The sequence below is a fragment of the Marmota flaviventris genome, chromosome 3 (assembly GCF_047511675.1).
Source record: "Marmota flaviventris isolate mMarFla1 chromosome 3, mMarFla1.hap1, whole genome shotgun sequence".
Taxonomy (NCBI): Eukaryota; Metazoa; Chordata; class Mammalia; order Rodentia; family Sciuridae; genus Marmota; species Marmota flaviventris.
Window position 1 is genome coordinate 122,122,045 of NC_092500.1, and position 17,402 is coordinate 122,139,446.

The following is a 17,402-nucleotide window of genomic DNA, read 5'->3' on the forward strand; positions in this document are numbered from 1 at the left end:
CTCATGTATGCTGAGCATGTGTTCTACCACCAAGCTGCACCCCCAGCTTAGTAATACTCTTTTTAACAATATTAAATAATGACTGAGGCTGGGAAGAATCAGGGAACAAAAACATTCTACTAATCTGATCTCCAGAGTACTTATTCTAAACAAACCTATTTTCCATCCATAAAACACTAGTTAAGTAAACCACATTATTATCACACAATGGAATAGTAACAGCTATAAAAATGCATGAGGAAGTTTTAAAACTATATCGATTTGGAAAGTTATGCAGTGTCCATGATTATGTGGAGGGGTTTTCAAAATGATGTACAGAGCATGCTTCCTTTTTGTCTAAAGGGTGCCGCCAACAATAATGTACATTTATGTGCATTTGTATTTGCATATATACTGAGAGAATACACAGGAAATTATAACAGTGATTACCTCCAGCGGAGGAGGAAAGAGGAGAGGGGTGCAAGAGGGTGGATGAATGACAGGGGGATTGAACTGAACTTGAAATATTTTTATTGTTTTGATTTTTGAACCATGTGAATTGCATTACCTAGTCTAAAAAAATGTTGGGGGAGAAAAAAGGATACATACTTTGCCTAATTTGATTACAGAATAGCAGAAGAAGAAACACCAGGAGCAGAAATGTTGGATGGAATCACGCCTATTTAAACTGCTTGGAGTCACTCCAGGATGAACAAAGCTTGCAGATGATGTGTAGGGGGCTAGGCAAAGGGGAGGCTTGGTCCGGGTTTCCAGGAACCCACAGCCAGGATGTGCGCCCAAGGCGGGAGGTTGGAAGAGGCAGGCTTCTGCAGCCTGAAGAATCGCACAACCCTGTGAGGGTTGTGAGAATGGGTTTCCCATATGGACCTTGGAATCTCACACTTCGACTTACGTGAATTTGGACTGACCTTCCAGATTCCACGAAAATTACTCCAATCCAGATGTTCCCTGACAGTGAGAGGAGTTCTCTAGCTGTGTTTCTGGGTGTCCTGGTCACGGGTGCAAGGTGGAAGGTTGGAATCTGTGCCTTGTGGGTCAGAGGGCTTGTGACTTTGTTATTAAACCTGGACATGAGGAAATGGATTGTACTCATTAAATTAGCTTTCTTTTCTTTCTCTTTTTAAAATAATAACTTCCTTTGAGCAGAGTATACACAACCTGCCCATTTCAGATAGGCTATGAATGAATGAAAGGATGGTGGTATAAAACTGTGAAATACTGGGGTGCAGTGGTACATACCTGAAATCCCAGTGGCTCAGGAGGCTGAGACAGGAGGATAGCAAGTTCAAAGCCAGCCTTAGCAACTTATTGAGGCCCCTCAGTAACTCAACGAGATTCTGTCTCTAAATAAAATATAAAAAAGGACTGTGGATATGGCTCAGTGGTTGAGGGTCCCTGGATCCACCAAAAAACAAACATACAAAGTGAAACACAACAGCAAAATTCACTTTATTAGCAAGTTGTTTGAGAAATTGCGGGAAGTACTCAAATGATTTATCTCAAGACTCAGGTTCCTGACACAATGATGAAGCTGTTGCCAGTAGAGGGCAGTGGTGCCTTTATCAACTAATAAAAGAACGCACACACACACACACACACACACACAGCACCACTACCACCACACATACACACACTTCTCTGCTCCCTGTCTTCAAAATTAGCTTCTTCCTATTGTTTCGGTCAAGTCAGAATGACCTGCCTTTGGCCAATTCTGAGACTTCAGTGATGGACAGTTGAGGTTACCGTCCTTGACCACAAAGCCGGCTTGGCAAACCCACCATGTGCTGGAATGAACTTGAATTCTCTATGTTAATACCTCCTTAATAACATGCAGAAATGATGGGGATTGTCTTCTGGGAATAGAGGACACCGCCTCCTCCCCTCTCCCCTTTCTGGGCCTCTGACCCTTTTATATCTCCTGACAGGAACCATATCTAATCATGGATGAGGGGTAGCCTCAGCAAGACCTGGGTTCTTTCCGGGTGGAGGGGGCAGGCAGGGACAAGCACTGGGCCATGATTGTAGGCTGTTCAGATATTCAAGGGTACAAAGAAGCAGCTGTCGCGGCCTTGTGCTCTCAGTGAGGGAGAAACCCGCAGACTGATAATTAACCTGGGCTGCTTCTTGCCCTGGAGTTCACATCCCCGGGGCCCAGAATCCAACCCACTGTGTTCCTATCAGCACAGGGTGATGTTGTTCCTCCGGCATTCCTTTCCTCAAAATCTTTGGGAAATGAGACCTTCTACTCCAGAGTAAAAAACTAGTCCTCTACCCTCGAGCTGTTCTGGACAGTTCTTCCATCTGGTAGGCAGGAGAATTGGATGTACCACTGGCCACTTCCAAAGCTGACAGTGTGTGCACAGCCCTGTGGACAGGTAAGGGCCCACGCTGGGTGCCTCCACGTGCTTCAGGGGCACAAATCAACAAGTTGAGGAGTCACGGGGTGCCCAGCAGAGTGCCCATGGTGAGTCAAGAGAAAGTGAATTCCACAAAGTCGGGTGTGTGTAAAATCAGGTTGGGCTGAATGGGGCAGAGCATGGTGTGGTGTATGTGAGAGGGTGTCAGAAAGGACGAAAAGAAAGCACCACAGGGTCCAAATAATTGGCATCCTGAACATTTGCCCTCATGCACAAAGTGCTCCCGGTCCAGCACCTCGCCAAATCCACCTGCTCGGCTGTGATGTGGGCCTGGGCAGGGATGGCCCCATGTTTAATCAGGTTAGGCCACTATTTCAGAGCCAGTTCTCTGGGGTACAGCCTTCCTACTTCTATGAATGGTGACGAGGTACTTGTGGAAATAAACAAGATTCCCGTGTTTCACATAGCAGAGACAGAAAGTTCAGAGTGGGGGATTTGGAAAGGGCTTCGTTGGGAGGCCCCCAGAAGCACACCGTGTCACTTCCAGGCATGGTTGGTAGCAGGCAGGGTGTCACTAGTTGGAATCTTGCCCTGTTACAGAGCTCAAGAGAAGAGAGGAAGAGGAGGAAGACATCAGCCTTGCTCATTGAGGCACACATTGCAGGTGCTGGGGGTTTAGGGTTCATTTGATTCAAACACTGCAGATAACAATAAGCCTATGTATGCTGTGCCCAGAAAAAATAAAAATAAAAAACTACTATGCAAAGGGGTAGTGGTCACAAAGCCAGCACCATCTATTATCTTCCTGCCCCCTTAGTAATGAAGATGTCTTGTCTCCCTGAAGTTAACCACAGTAATTATTGGGAACCCCAGGGACTACCACTGGAGGCACTGGTATACCAGCGACCTGGAAGAGCTGGAGGGCAGGTATAGTGAGCAGAAGGGGAGTGAGGTCAGCGCACACAGAGGCCACACAATTGTGTGTGGCTGGTGCAAACCACTGCCCCAAAGATGTTTGAGAAATACTTTTAGACACAATCAACTGTGTGTCTCTCCTCCCAGATAAGAAGTTACTGAAAATATTAAAAATTAAAACTTGTTACTATATCCTGTGCCGTCTTGTGTCACATTTCATAGATAAGTTTTGACATATGACCTCACTTGATCCCCTTGTATGGATACATACAAGGGAGAAATGATCTTTTTTTTTCTTTTAACAAGTAAAGAAAATGAGACCCCGAGGAATAGAAGTGATTTACCAATGTTTTGCAGCTGGCATACCCCTGGGCTAAACTTCAAGCATAGGGCTTCTGACTCCAAAATAAAACCAGAGTTTCCTTTTCTTTTTCTTTTCTTTTCTTGTTTTGTACTGGGGATTGAACCCAGGGATGCTTTACCACTGCCCTACATCCCCAGCCCTTTTCATTTTTTATTTTGAGACAAGATCTCACCAAGTTGCTGAGGCTGGCATTGAACTTGTGATCCCGAGGCTGGCTTCGATCCTTCTCCCTCAGCCTCCAGAACCACTGGGATTACAGATGTGCACCACCACACCCAACCAGGCATTCTTTCTAGGGAGGGTCATGTCAGAGAAGGATGGTCTCGGTTTCTGGCCCGGGCCCCTCACCCCTCTTTGAAGGCCTATTTGGACCCAGCTCCGAGGTAAGGGCAGCACCGTTCCTGTGCACAGGCTAGGGGTCATCAGCAGAGTTCCTTGTGATTGCAGGAAAGTGGCTTGGCCTCTCTCCCCTGGAGTATAAGGAAGAAGGAAGGAAGGAAGGGGCATAGGGTATGGGTGAGGTGAAGAAGTGAGAGGAGTCCTGGTCCTAGAGTCCTATCCTGAGCTGGGACAAGTCACCCTTCTCTGAGCCTGAGATTATCCCTGTGTATAATAAGATTGCTGGTAGCTCTCAAGTGTTGGGATTAAATACCTATCTGTGTTTACATGCACAGGTACACACAGTGGTGTCACCAGCTTATGAGTGTCAACACTAATTAATTCATGAAGTCATTAAGTAGCTATCACACACCTATTAGGTACAAAATAATGCTAGTGCTCGATAATGGATCAAAGGTAAGCTGGTTACTTGCATGTTTGGCTTTCAGTGTAAACCAGAACATGAATGTTGGAATATATATATATATCTTTTGCTTTTGCTGGGAATTGAAACCAGGAAACCCAGGCTGGCTTTGTACCTGCAATTCTCCCACCTCAGTCCCCTGAGTAGCAAGAATTACATGTGCTAGTAGCAAGAATGGCATGTGCCACTGCACCTGGGGTAATGTTGGCATATCAATCTGTGTGTATTAAGAAGAGGGTTGGAAATCTATGCTAGATTATCAGTGGGCTTGCAGGAAACACTGAATTCCCACTTAAATGCCAGCTGTTAGTAAGCTAACAGAGTACATCTTGTTACACACTGGCTGAATCAAATATCTAATGGCACAGGGAAATGCAGTGAAATCATACGCTTAAGCTTCATGAACTGTCTCACTTGCCAAGTTCCCTAAGAATGGCTGATCTCACCCATAAGACATAAGCTACCATGTTGTCTGAACTCTCTCCATCATTAGTGTAGCAAAATGACTGCAGATGAGAAGGGGTTAATAAATGGTGGTATTTTGCTGATAGAGATAGTTTTATGAGGCCTGGCAGGGTAAACATCTCTCCTGTCCTCTCCTGCCTGATATCATCATGGAAGGAGACACTTCCTTCTATTTTCCAATTGCACCCATCCACCTAATACCACCATGGGGCCAGAGTGGAGGGTGGGAGCCAGGAAGGAGAGCCAGTTTACCTAAGACACAGAAAGGTGGAGCCAATTGTCCCAGCCCACACAGGCTATCACAGGCAGGAACACTAGCCAGCCCAGGAATCCATGAGCTCCACGCTGTGCTTCTAGACAGATGTTTGTGTATCCAACAGTGTTTGTTTAATGGTAGAAACATTTCAGTGGAAATCAAGACCTGGCTTCTCTGAAGCTCACCTGTTGCTTTGGAATGTATTTATTTGCACCTGGGGCCCCATCTCGGCAAACTGTTCCCTTCCTGCAGCCTGAGGGCTGATGTGTCTACGTCACTATCTCCACGGCAACGGATTGTGATATTACAAACAGCAGATTGTGCCTTGAGGTAGATAGCAAGTGGCCTGGACAGGTAAAGTGGGCCAAGCAAACTTCCTGTTTCCAGGCAAAGTCTAAAAGAAGAGCAGTAAAGTGTTCACTCACCCCTGGGCCCTCCAGACATGCTCTTCTCCAGAGCAAGAAATACCTCACAAATTGTGGTATTGTTTTTCCTCTTAATAGTCTTGCAAAGGGAGACAAGAACAGCTGTTTTCCTAACTGATCACCCCCTACCCTATCCCTCTGACAAAGAAAAAAATCCTTGGTAAGGTTATGAATGAGCATAGAATCTAGATATTTAAGTGTGCATTCTGGTCATGGTGGCAGTGAACCATTTGGGGCCTACACTGCGTTATCCTCAAAGGGAAAGAAAAAGTGAAAAGCTAGAACACCAACAGTTAACACATCTACCTACCATGAATTCCAGAGCAGCAGGGGACCTCTGCAGAGTTTGGCTGCAGTGTCCCCAACAGCCTAACCATCAGTTTCGTACAATCACAGACTGCTATTTGATCAGGCCCTCTTAATCCTACCCACCCCAGCAGGCACTTCCATCTGCTTTGTGTTTTCCATGTCCCCAAGCTTAGAGCCTCCTCCTGCACCTTGACGTTCTTCTAGGGCTCTGGAAATGGAATAATAGAGCTCAAAGGAAGTGGAGATAAGTGCCAATTCAAGTCCTCCGCTAGTACCCCTCTCAACCACCTACCTATGACTTCTATGCCTTGCTTCCAGGGCATGGCCACTGTTGGCTGGGCATTTTTAGCTGGGCATTTTCAGCTAGGCTTCTGAGCCTTGAGCCTCAAAATACTCAAGGCACTGAGTTAAGATCTCGGAGTACCATGACTCAAATCTAAGTGTCCAACTGAGAAACTAAGGTTCATCCTCATCCTTCACATGTAGACTACATCAAACATCTCCCAAGTTACCTCCATTTCCAAAAGTGAACGACTCTAAGGTCCTTACTCTTGAGAAGGGTAATTAGTCGTCACACTATGAGGAAGCAGGCACCCTATTGGTGTTTTGGAGAAAGCAAAACCATAGAAGGCATTCTCTGTGCCTACCAATCCTGTATGTCCAAATCTTCCCCATCCTGCAAGACCATAGCCCAAAAAGCCTCCTGAAGTAGTGGTCCTCCACAGAGCTTCCCCAAAACACACCTGGTAGGGACCTCTGAAGTCCCACGACACTGGGAATCGTCCCACGACACCCAAACCTCTCTCCAGGGATGTATCACGTTCTATAGCGAAGCATACAACTTTCCTTCCACTAGTCTTTATAAACTCCTTGAGGATGGAGTCTATGTCTGATCATCTTTTATTTGCAGTGCTGGGGACAGAACCCAGGGCCTTGCACATCAGGCAAGTGCTCTACCATGGAGCTTTACTCTCTGCCCTTGTTTTATTTTAATTTTTTAAATGTTCAGACAGGGTGGCGAGGCTGTCCTTGAACATGTGATCCTCCTGCTTCATCCTTCTGAGCTGAGGAAGCAGGTGTGCACCACAGTGCCTGGCTTATGGCTGATCATCTTTATATCCTCTTTTGTCTTGAACCTAGTAGCTGCTTAATACGTCAGAGTCCATGAATAAGCATCTACAACTCAACGGGCTGCATGTGACTTCATTATCTGGACTATTTCCACTGATCCTCTCCTTTCACTTCTTAAAATGGCCTTATCTCTGTCTGCTCTCTGATGGATGTGCTATTACACACACAGCTGATGATTTTTGTGCTGGGAGGTTCCCTTCCCCACCTTCCCAATCCTAGGTGGAATGTGGAGATCAATGCTATCCAAGTAGTTGTTTCTTATGGGTAATGACTTCCCCCAAAAAAGTGTTCTTATATTTCAATTAATAAAAACAGAGATCTTTTTTGAGATTTTTTTTTTTCTTTTTGGCTTGTGATTCTAGGATCTGCCCTGGGGTGGGGATATAGCTTAGTGGTGGAGTGCTTGCCTAGCATGTGCAATACCCTAAGTTCAGCACCCAGCACCAAAAGACAGAGAGAGAGAGAGAGAGAGAGAGAGAGAGAGAGAGAGAGAGAGAGAGAGAGAAATCTATCCTTTAGCTACAGGTGAGAAATCTTCTTTTCCAAGATTACTTGATCCTTTCTTCCACACATATCAAAGCTTTTGCTAATCTAATCTATCTCTAACACTGGCTGTTCCTTCTCATGAACCAGAAACTATCTACTTTTAGCTATAGCTGCTTTTAGCTTTGGCTACATGTGACAGAAACACAAAATATTGGTATAAATAAGATGGAAATTTATTTCTTTTTCTCATAGGAAAAGTTTGAAGGAGATTTTGATAGTGCAGGAGTACTAGGGGGCCTTTCTAATATCATCAGGGACCCAGAATCCTTCTATCTGGAAGGACTGCTGTTCTCAAAACTTGTCTCTGACCTCATGGTTCAAGATGGCTGCTTGAGCTCCAGCTTCCATGCCAACAGCTAACCAGCAAAAACAAAGAAATAGAAAAGAAGGATATACTTCTTCCATTTAAAGATATTTCCTAGGATTTTCCCACAACATTTCCACTAGATCCACAAGGGAAGCTGATAAATGTCTTTTTTTTTTTTTTTTTTTTTTTGCTTAGTTTGTAAATCCTAAAATTTAGAAATGTTTTTCTAGCAAGGTGCTATGTTGCATGTCTGTAATCCCAGTGGCTCGGGAGGCTGAGGCAGGAGGATTTCGAGTTCAAAGCCAGCCTCAGCAAAAGCGAGGTGCTAAGCAACTCAGTGAGACCCTGTCTCTATATAAAATACAAAATATGGCTGGAGATGTGGCTCAGTGGTTGAATGCCCCTGAGTTAAATCCCCGGTACCTGAAAAAAAAAAGAATTATTTTTCTAAGGAAGAGGGCAATAGTAGACACTGGGAACAACTAGCTGATTTGCCTTTCTCTCTTCCTGAATAATTAATTTTTCATCCTTGAGGGAACAGTTTTCTCATTCCTCAATAATATGGGTAGGCAGGATCTCTATGTCTGTCTTTGCTCTTCATAGACTGGAAACTTATCCAGGGGACCAGGAACTTTGGTGGCGCGAGGGGACTCCAAGGTAAAGCAGAGTCAGCTGACTTTTCCAAGACACGTGAGAAATAAAGCCATACAATGGCCTTGACCCCCCTTTAGGAGGCTCCGTTTGGTCTGAGTCAGAAGCATGGGCCATCAGTCACTTTCACTGTGTTGGTGTATGCCAGGGTGGGGGAGGTACGGGAGTCTCAGCCAAAAGCAACTTCAGAAAGCCACAGATAAGAAATCTGTGCCCGGTGGCACTGGGTTCCAGTGCATGCATTCCAGCTGCAGCACGTGGACCTGCAACAGGCCTCCCTGGTGCCATCTTGCCTCTCATCGCTCCACCCTCCTCTCGCAGCAAGAACAACACCACCTGGACCAGCCAAACCACCCCCACGCAGTGTGGCAGTCTCCTGACACCTGGCAGGTAGCTTGGGACCATGAGAGGCAGAGCACCCAGCTGCATCCATTCTTGGGGGCCCTGAGTTTGCAAGCAAATGGATCTTTGCCTGGGCTGGTGATGACGTGCAGACTGAGCTGTTATCAACCTGAATCTGGCCCGGCCCCTCCAGGTCTGATGCTGCCTAATTGAGTGGGACCTGCCCTCCCACTGATGTTTTCTCCTCCACAGAGCCTCAGGAAAGGTATTTGGGCTGGCAGTTTTTCCTGCCTCCTCTCCCAGGGCACCAAGTCCTTGGAACATCCCACAGACAGAGGGGTGACGGTTCCATTTCTTAAACTACTTATGAACATACAATTATCTGGGAGAATCGGTGGATACCAGTTGCAGGACTATCTGGCGCTGGAAAGCATGGTGCAATGGTTCCATCTGAGATTCAGTGGACCTGCAAGGGAAGAGGTACAGCCTTCTTCCCCAAGTGCCTTTCTCAAGGAGCAAGGGAACTCCTATTCAAATGCTGGGGTGGAGCTTAGTGGCAGAGTCCTTGCCTGCCACAAGTGAGGCCCTGGGTTTCATCGGTGGAAAAAGAAAATCAAAAACAAACACAAATGAGGCATATGTCTGTCCTTCAGAAACATTCTCTCTTCATGCATGGGATGACACCCTCCTGTCTTCAGACAAATAAATCATTCTTATTCCTCATTCACAGATGGGGCCACTAAATCTTGGTCACTGGGAAGGGACATAATTTCCTGTTCTATCTGTATATTCTTGCACAGGTCATATAACCTCTCTAAAGGGATGCTGGGGCCAAAGTCAAGTCCAGCACTAGTGCTGGATCTGCAATGTTGGACTCTTGCTTTTCTTGAAAAGACTGAAATTAGAGAGTTTACTCTGAGGGACAATTAGACTCGTTCATTATCATGCAGGTTGCCCCTCCCCCTCCCCCTCCCCCTCCTCATTTAGTTGTGTCTTGTATTGGAGATGGAACCCAAGTCTTGCACATTCTAGGCAAGTGCTCTACCACAGACCTACACCCCTAGCAGCCTCCTCTTTTGCCCGCCCCCTTCTGCTTGACAAAACTGTTGTCCTTTAAAAATGAAATCTACAACCTGGGCTGGGCAGCTCACCCTGTTAATCCCAGAGACTTGGGAGGCTGAGGCAGGAGGATAACAAGTTCGAAGGCAGCCCCCGCCACTTTGCAAGAACCTGCCTCAAAATAGAATATAAAGGACTGGAGATGTGTCTGAGTGGTAGAGCACCCCTGGGTTCAATCTCCAGTGCCACAGAAAGAAAGAAGAAAGAAATCTTCATTCATATGTCTTCATTCTTCCTTATCCCTGGGCCACGTCCAGCTCCCACTCTTCTTTGCCAGTTTGGGTTGTGACCTCCTGGCCCCAACCACACAGCTACCCATTGGCATGTAAAGGATCCTTCCTCTCCTTTCTTTACAAAGGTTGGAGAGAACAAGTGGCATGAGCCCACCCAGGAGGAGGCCTTTCCAGGGTGTGGTAGAGGACCACAGAGCACTGAGCACCTGCAAAATAATAGCCAGGAGCCAGGCATCACGGGACTGTTCCCTGTCTGCTTCCGAGAAGTATTCCAGGCTGGAAAAATGATGGCATGACCTTCTTTCCAGATAGGCAAAATCAGACAGAGAAGTCAATGTGCTTGAGGGCACGGTGACTCCTGTACCAGTGAGGACCTTGCCAGAACTCCTCACAGAAATTCCCTGCTCTGAAGCATGGCATTCCTGAGTCTCTCTTTTGGTTTTAGGAAAATTAGGTATAATAGAAAGGCTGTTAATGGTCATCATTAGTATGCCTGGGGTCTGCTGTTCTTACAGTTAATTAAGAACTTTTTATGTCTTATGTTGTCTCCATATAAAAAATGAATGGGGACTATTTCCCATTCCTCCCTGGGATTATTAAATTTTAAAAGTCACGTTTTAGCTGGGTGTTTTAGCATGCTTGTAATCCCCACAACTTGGGAGGTTGAGGCAGAAGGATTGCAAGTTTGAGGCCAGCCTCAGCAACTTAGACCTTGTGTCAAAATACAAAAGTAGAAGGGACTGGGGATGTAGCTAGGTGGTAAAGCACCCCTGGGTTTAATCATTTTTGCAAGGAAAAATCTAGGAAACAAAGTAGCAACGCTCAACAGAAAGAGCATGGTTTTCAATCCTGGCTCTTCTCCTTTCTAACTGGGGTCCTTTTTTTTTTTTTTTTTTTTTTTTTGAAACATTCCAAGTCTTAGTTCCTTCCCTCCATACTTTAAAGTAGTGCTTTCAACTGACGTCACACAGTGATTCCAAGAGGACTGAATGAGACAATACAAAAGAAGCTAGGCTGGTGCCTGGCACATGATGGGTATTTGGTACATGGTTGGTTTTATACCCGTTTTGTTTTCTTTGAGAGAGGCATTGTCTTCCTCCAATTAGTTTAATCCAGTGCACTTCATGCATTTTTTTAAAAATATGAAATTCTTTCTATACTTCCAAATCCATGGACTGTCAAAACCCCCAGTCTTCGTGACAAGCTGGAAGGTTTTTAAAAATGTTCGTAACAATGGTTCATTGAGAAAGTCCTGCAAATGAAATGAACAGCTGAGGAAATTTTCCAGATAATTCCCAACTCAAATCGGGTAATGCCTGTTCTGATTGATCTGGACAGTTGTGTCAGATCTCTGCCCTATCTTGCCTTAAAACAGCCCAGTTATTTCACAAATTCTTTTGTTTCATTTTTTTAAATATATAATGTTGGTTCATTATTTCAGATTCAAAGATTTTCTCTTTGAAGGAAAGAATATGGCTCTATCTCTTACTCAAATGTGGCTTGGAAAGACAAATAAAATTCCAAATAATAATTACAATAGCCTTGCTAGAAGTTGTCTTTTGAAAAGCCAGAAATGCAGCCCTATATATTGTCTCATTTGTTTTTATTGGGTTTTCATAAAAGACTCAAGCCCTATATGGGTACTACCAATTTATAGGAGAAAAGTGAAGCCCAGAGAGGTTACCACAGTGGTCCAAGATCACACAGTGAAACTACTGTCAAATCTGAACCACAGTTTCCAGTGTGGTTAAGAAAGTTTAGAGAAATCCCAGCATCTTTTGGGGCAGGTCCAGCCTCACAAGAGATACATATGTCCTGACCCCTGTATAATTTAAGAAAGGACACCTTGAGGGAATATGCCCCAGAGTTGCTAGGGCCTTAAAGTAAAACTCTAGTTCTGGGAGATGGATCTCAGTAAAAAGGTTCAAATGTGCTTAGAAACACTAGTCACGCTTTTGCCTTATTGCAGATCCATAGCGTAAAGGCTCTGAATTCTTAAAACCTGGTTAGCACAGCATTTCCCAAACAAATTTGGTCTAGATACTCTCCTTTCTCTTTCCCTAACCTCCTTTCTTATTCCATAGGGCACATTTGGGGAAACACTGTTTGTGTTAACTGCGTTAGCAGCTTTCTGTCTGGGTAACCTGCAGAAGTGGGAGAAGCTTAAGGGACCTGTAAAAGTTTGGAAAGGTTAAAAATATTACCAAGTAAAAGCTTTGCCTATGTCCTAGTTGTGCTTGGGGATGAGCTCAAATTCAAGGTTTTAGTAACACTATATAGAAAAATACCAAAGACTTGGGGACAAGCTTCCTTTATGTTCCTGAAGAAGTGAGTTTCTATACATCAAAGTAATTTCAGAATATTATTATTATGCATTTGTAGGTAGTTTTAGAGTTTACAAACTCCTTGATATGTTGGTATAACATAATACTTGAAGGCATTAAAATAAAGTACTAATATCTCTTTTATGATAAGAACACTGGCTTTCAGTAAGCATGAACAACTCCTTTGAGAACCAGAAAGCATTAAAAAATAACTGAGTTCTATGGTTCCTGAGCCTGACTCCACATCAAAAATAGTATCCTTGCTGTTGGTGGTGCACACCTATAATCCCAGCAGCTCGGGAGGATGAAGCAGGAAGATCTGGAATCCAAAGCCAGCCTCAGCAACTTAGCAAGGCCCTAAGAATGTTGGCAAAACCCTGACTCTAAATAAAATATTTAAAAAGGGTTGGGGATGTGGTTCATTGGTTAAGCACCCCCCCCCCCAGTTCAATTGCTGGTACCAAAAAACAAACAAACAAAAATATTGTCCTTGTTAAAATCATAGTTACCCAGAAATTCTGCCTCTGTGGGTCTTGTATCCATAGGGGTCTTGGAACCAATGCCCTATAGATACCAAGGGACACATGTGTTTCATGGAGCAAGGCACTATGACCTTGCAAACAAGACAGGACAAGCACCAGAAGGTAGGCAAGCAGGAGCATCCCTGTGAACTCCACCCAGCTAAACGTCCTCTGATTACTTTAATTCCTGGACTTCCCTCCCCTGCGGGCACTGCACTTTCACCCTACCTGAGACGGCATGCTTGTGCGCATGCGCATGCTCTTGCAGCCTAGTTAACAGGTGCCGCCACCAAAATAGGTATTTGAGGTGCTTTAACCTTTACCTCCCTTCCCCTGGTGTCTTTTCTAACCCTAGAAGGCACACAGAAAGGAATGCAAGGACATAACTTGGACAGGTGAGAAGGACAGCACATGTGACAGGGCGGTTATTTCCTTATTGAGTCAACAATTATTTTATAACTGGCTCCTGCAGGGCTGTCATTGTTAGGCTCAACTAACCAAGGTCAGTTAGGCCAAGACTGGTCTCTTTGGCAGTTCCCAGACTGGTAAGAGAGAAAAGACCTATGCCATAATGAGAACACAAAGACAAAGGTACTAGATGCTCCACAAGAAACAAGAAAGCCCTATGGGACTTGGAAGAGGTATATTTAGCTTGGACAATCTCAGAAGGCTTCCTGAAGGAAGCAGAATTTGAGTTGCTACCATTACCATGCAGCTCCTCTGAGCTCCAGGACCAGTCACCCAGTCCTACTGGGATACCTTCCAGGATCCAACTCACAGTTCTGGCTCCCAACTGAGAAATGACACCCTTACACTGAGCCAGCCTGGGGTCCTGTAGTCACAGTCCTTAATCACTTATTCCAAGGAACTGTCAGATTTTCCTGAATGAATCTGTGCTTTAAAGTGATAAGGGCTGGGGGCTGGGGAAATGGGGATAGTTTTGCAAGTTAATCCATTGATAATTTGCCTGCTCCTTCCCTGTATTCTCAGGCCCAGCCCCTAGGAGACAGCCTAGCTGTGCAGAAAGAAGAAAGGACCCTGTGCTGGACACAGGTTGACAATGAAGTCAATGAAGCACAGCAGGGAGGAGATAAAGGCACTTTCCAGGGCCTCACTGCTGTGGGGTGACTTGTCCAGTTAATTTTTCTCCTTCCTCCTCCCTCACCTTGCTGGCTCTAAAGGTCCCAGAAAGATGTGTGGTCATGTTCATCTGAGATTGGCAAAGAGGGTTGCCAGGAGACCTGTGTCCCTGCTGCAATTGTCTCTGGCACTCCTGAAAGAAGACACAGATTTTATGTTGGCTTATATGGGGGAGATGAGAGGGGTAGAAGCAAAGAGGGTAAGAGGCACAGCAAAGGCCACACAGAGAATGCTACCCAGAACCCTGGAAAGCATCTGAGCCCTCAGAATGCTCAAATGAGCACTTTTCCCATGATGGTTAATTTTTCTCCAATCATTGATCCGTTTCTCCATTCCACAGAAATTTCTCAAACACCTAACATAATGCTGCCACAAATTAATTTTTTTCCAGTGGCCATTTTGTTTTATTTTATTTTTCAGTATTGGGTATCAAATCTAGGACCTCGTATGTGCTGGGCAAGCACTCTACCACTGAACTATACCCCTAGCCCACCATGGCTTATTTTCAAATATTAATCTCAGGATAAACTGTAACCCGAAGTAAGAGAAGAAAGTCTTTGAAATTTTAAGGAATTTTAAGCCTGATTCCATTAGTTTTAAGACAGTTTACATGTGCCTGGTTCAACTCCTTTTAACAGTGAGAAATTCCATAATCACTGAACTGATTTATTCTTTGAGAACAGATACCCACACATATTTGCTGTTATTAACAATGTATTTATTCATTTATTCGTTCCTTCACTTGGAAAATATTTTCTAAGTATTTCATGCTACTGAGTTCACTCTGGTGGGAGAATGGAGTTCCTGATGGGGAGGTAGACCAGCAGGGGGCCCCCAGATAGAATGAACATCTCTTCCTTGTCCAGGACTTGGTAGCTCCTGTCTTGCTGCACTTTGCCTAGACCCCTGTGAAGAGGTACCACAGACCTTTGTGCACAGTAAAGAGTTTTGGCAACTGTACCAGGGTCCCACAGCTGCAAACAAGCACCAGACACACCCGACGAGATTCTCACATAAAGCAGGCCTGTGAATGGTATGCTGAGGAGGGAATTCAGACCTCTCCGTGGAAAGCCTGCTGAGCCTAAGAGCATAGACTCCCTCCTATTTTCCATGGGCAAGTGTTCAAGGCTTTTACAGAGGAAGGAATGAGGTTATCTCACCCAAGAAAAGAAATCAAGATCAAGTAGCCACTCACAAAGGTGTGCTCCTGACCTTTCAAAGGCCTTTTGCATCATTTGTTGGAGGGGGCTGTATAGGACCCTCAGGGTCGGGAAAAGAAGGAAGCAGCTCAAGGAGAACAGGTTGGTGATTTAAATGGAAGCCAGAGTTGCAGGCACCATTATTCACCTCTTTGGAACCGAGGCAGATGGAGGCAAATGGAGGCCCAAAGCATTTGGAATCACTTTTACAAGTAACTTAGGCTGGGGCATTTAAGTGAAGGTGGGGCCGAGGGGGACAAAACCCTGACTCCACTAGGAGGTAGTAGCAGAGATGAGGAAGGAAATGGCCCCCAGGCCTTGGGGCCAGGCTTTGGCCCAGGATTCAGAATGGCTGGGGCCTCTCCCAGCCACATCAAGGTTACCCCAGTACATGACCCAAGACCATGCACAGATGAGGCTCTGAATTACTCATTAGCCAGCCTGGGTACTGGCCCCCATGTCCCTGTCCTTGGCCACAAACAGATGAAAGCTGAGCCGCCAGCTCAGGGAGAGGCAGGCCTGATAGTTGGGTAGCTATCTCAGTCTCTGGCACTATCAAAGCCTGGTGCAGCCAAGACAGAGCAGGGAGCTAGACTTCCTAACACGTCGGTGCCCTGTGTGTCTCCTCTCCTCTTAGCCCTCACCCAAACAAACAGAGAAAAAAAATCATCATTAGTGGAGAGGGGACTTTAATAGATGGCTCCAGAGACGAAGAGTGCTTGAGTCACCTTCTGCAAGGGCATGCCAGGATTTGCTGACGGGAAGGAAGAAATTTTTCTGAAAGTAAGTCTATGGAATGAACTGCCCTCCCTTACCTCAAGGGGCCCCTCAGGTGCAGACTCAAGGTATGACCAAGCCATCTTGAAGCCTTTGTCCTGCCCAACCTCTGCCTTCCTACCTCCTGCCCTGGCTAATGGGCCATTAGTCAATATGTGGCCCATGTCTCCCCAGCTTGTCCAAGCTCTCCTCACACCCCTCACTGACTGAGTTGGAGAGGTCTAGAAAAGAGCAAGACTTTCCCTCAACACTCTCACAGAATCCATTTGGCCACTCTAAATCTTATAGGAGTGGGCACATTCCTGAGGATGCTCAGTTTAGGATGTACATGTACTGGGTGAAGCTCAGTGATTAAAATGCTCCTTGGTTCAATCCGCAGTACCACCCCCTCCCAAATACATACAGGGGCCATGACCATGGAATTTTGCAGTAGGGAAGAGAAATCAAGCTCCAATCCACAGACAGCATGGGCAAGTGGGAAACAGGGTAAGGATCAGTGGATGGAAATTCACTAAGGGGAGGCAACAGGGGTAAGGGGGATTTGGGCTAATCCAACAATAGAATTCTTGCTGCAGAAATCACTGGAGGATGGTGAAAAGGAGGAACCTTATCAGATATGGGGGTGGAGGTGTTCCTTGCTTAACTGTACCAAATACAATGGACTTTATTCTTGGTCAGTGCAAAGCCAGAAGATAAAAGAATGGAGAAAGATTTATTTTCCCCAGCAAGTTAAGGAGAGCACCTAGGTATCTGCAGAGCAATGCTGTCTTCCAAGAAAGGGTATTTCACCTGGGGAGCCTAAATATATTCATTTAGGAAGGAAAGTGCCTATAATTCCAGCTATCCAGGGGGCTGAAGCAGAATCACCAGCCTACGTAGCTTAGCAAGACCCTGTCTCAAAATAAAATTTTAAAAAAGGTCTGAGGATATAGCTCAATGGTAGACCACTCCTGGGTTCAATCTCTAGTACCCCTAGACACATTCCTGAAAATGTTCAGTTTAGGATGTATATTTCTGAGCATGCCCAGATTAGGGTCATAGTTCAAGAAGGAAAGATGACAGACACATTTTTGGACCTGCTCAAGGTCATAAAGCACATACTGAAAGGTTAAGATGGTGGACAAGATGCCAGGGTTGTGGCTCAGTGGTAGAGTGCTTGCCTAGCATCTGTGAGGCACTGGGTTTGATCTCCAGCACCACATAAAAAAATAAAATAAAG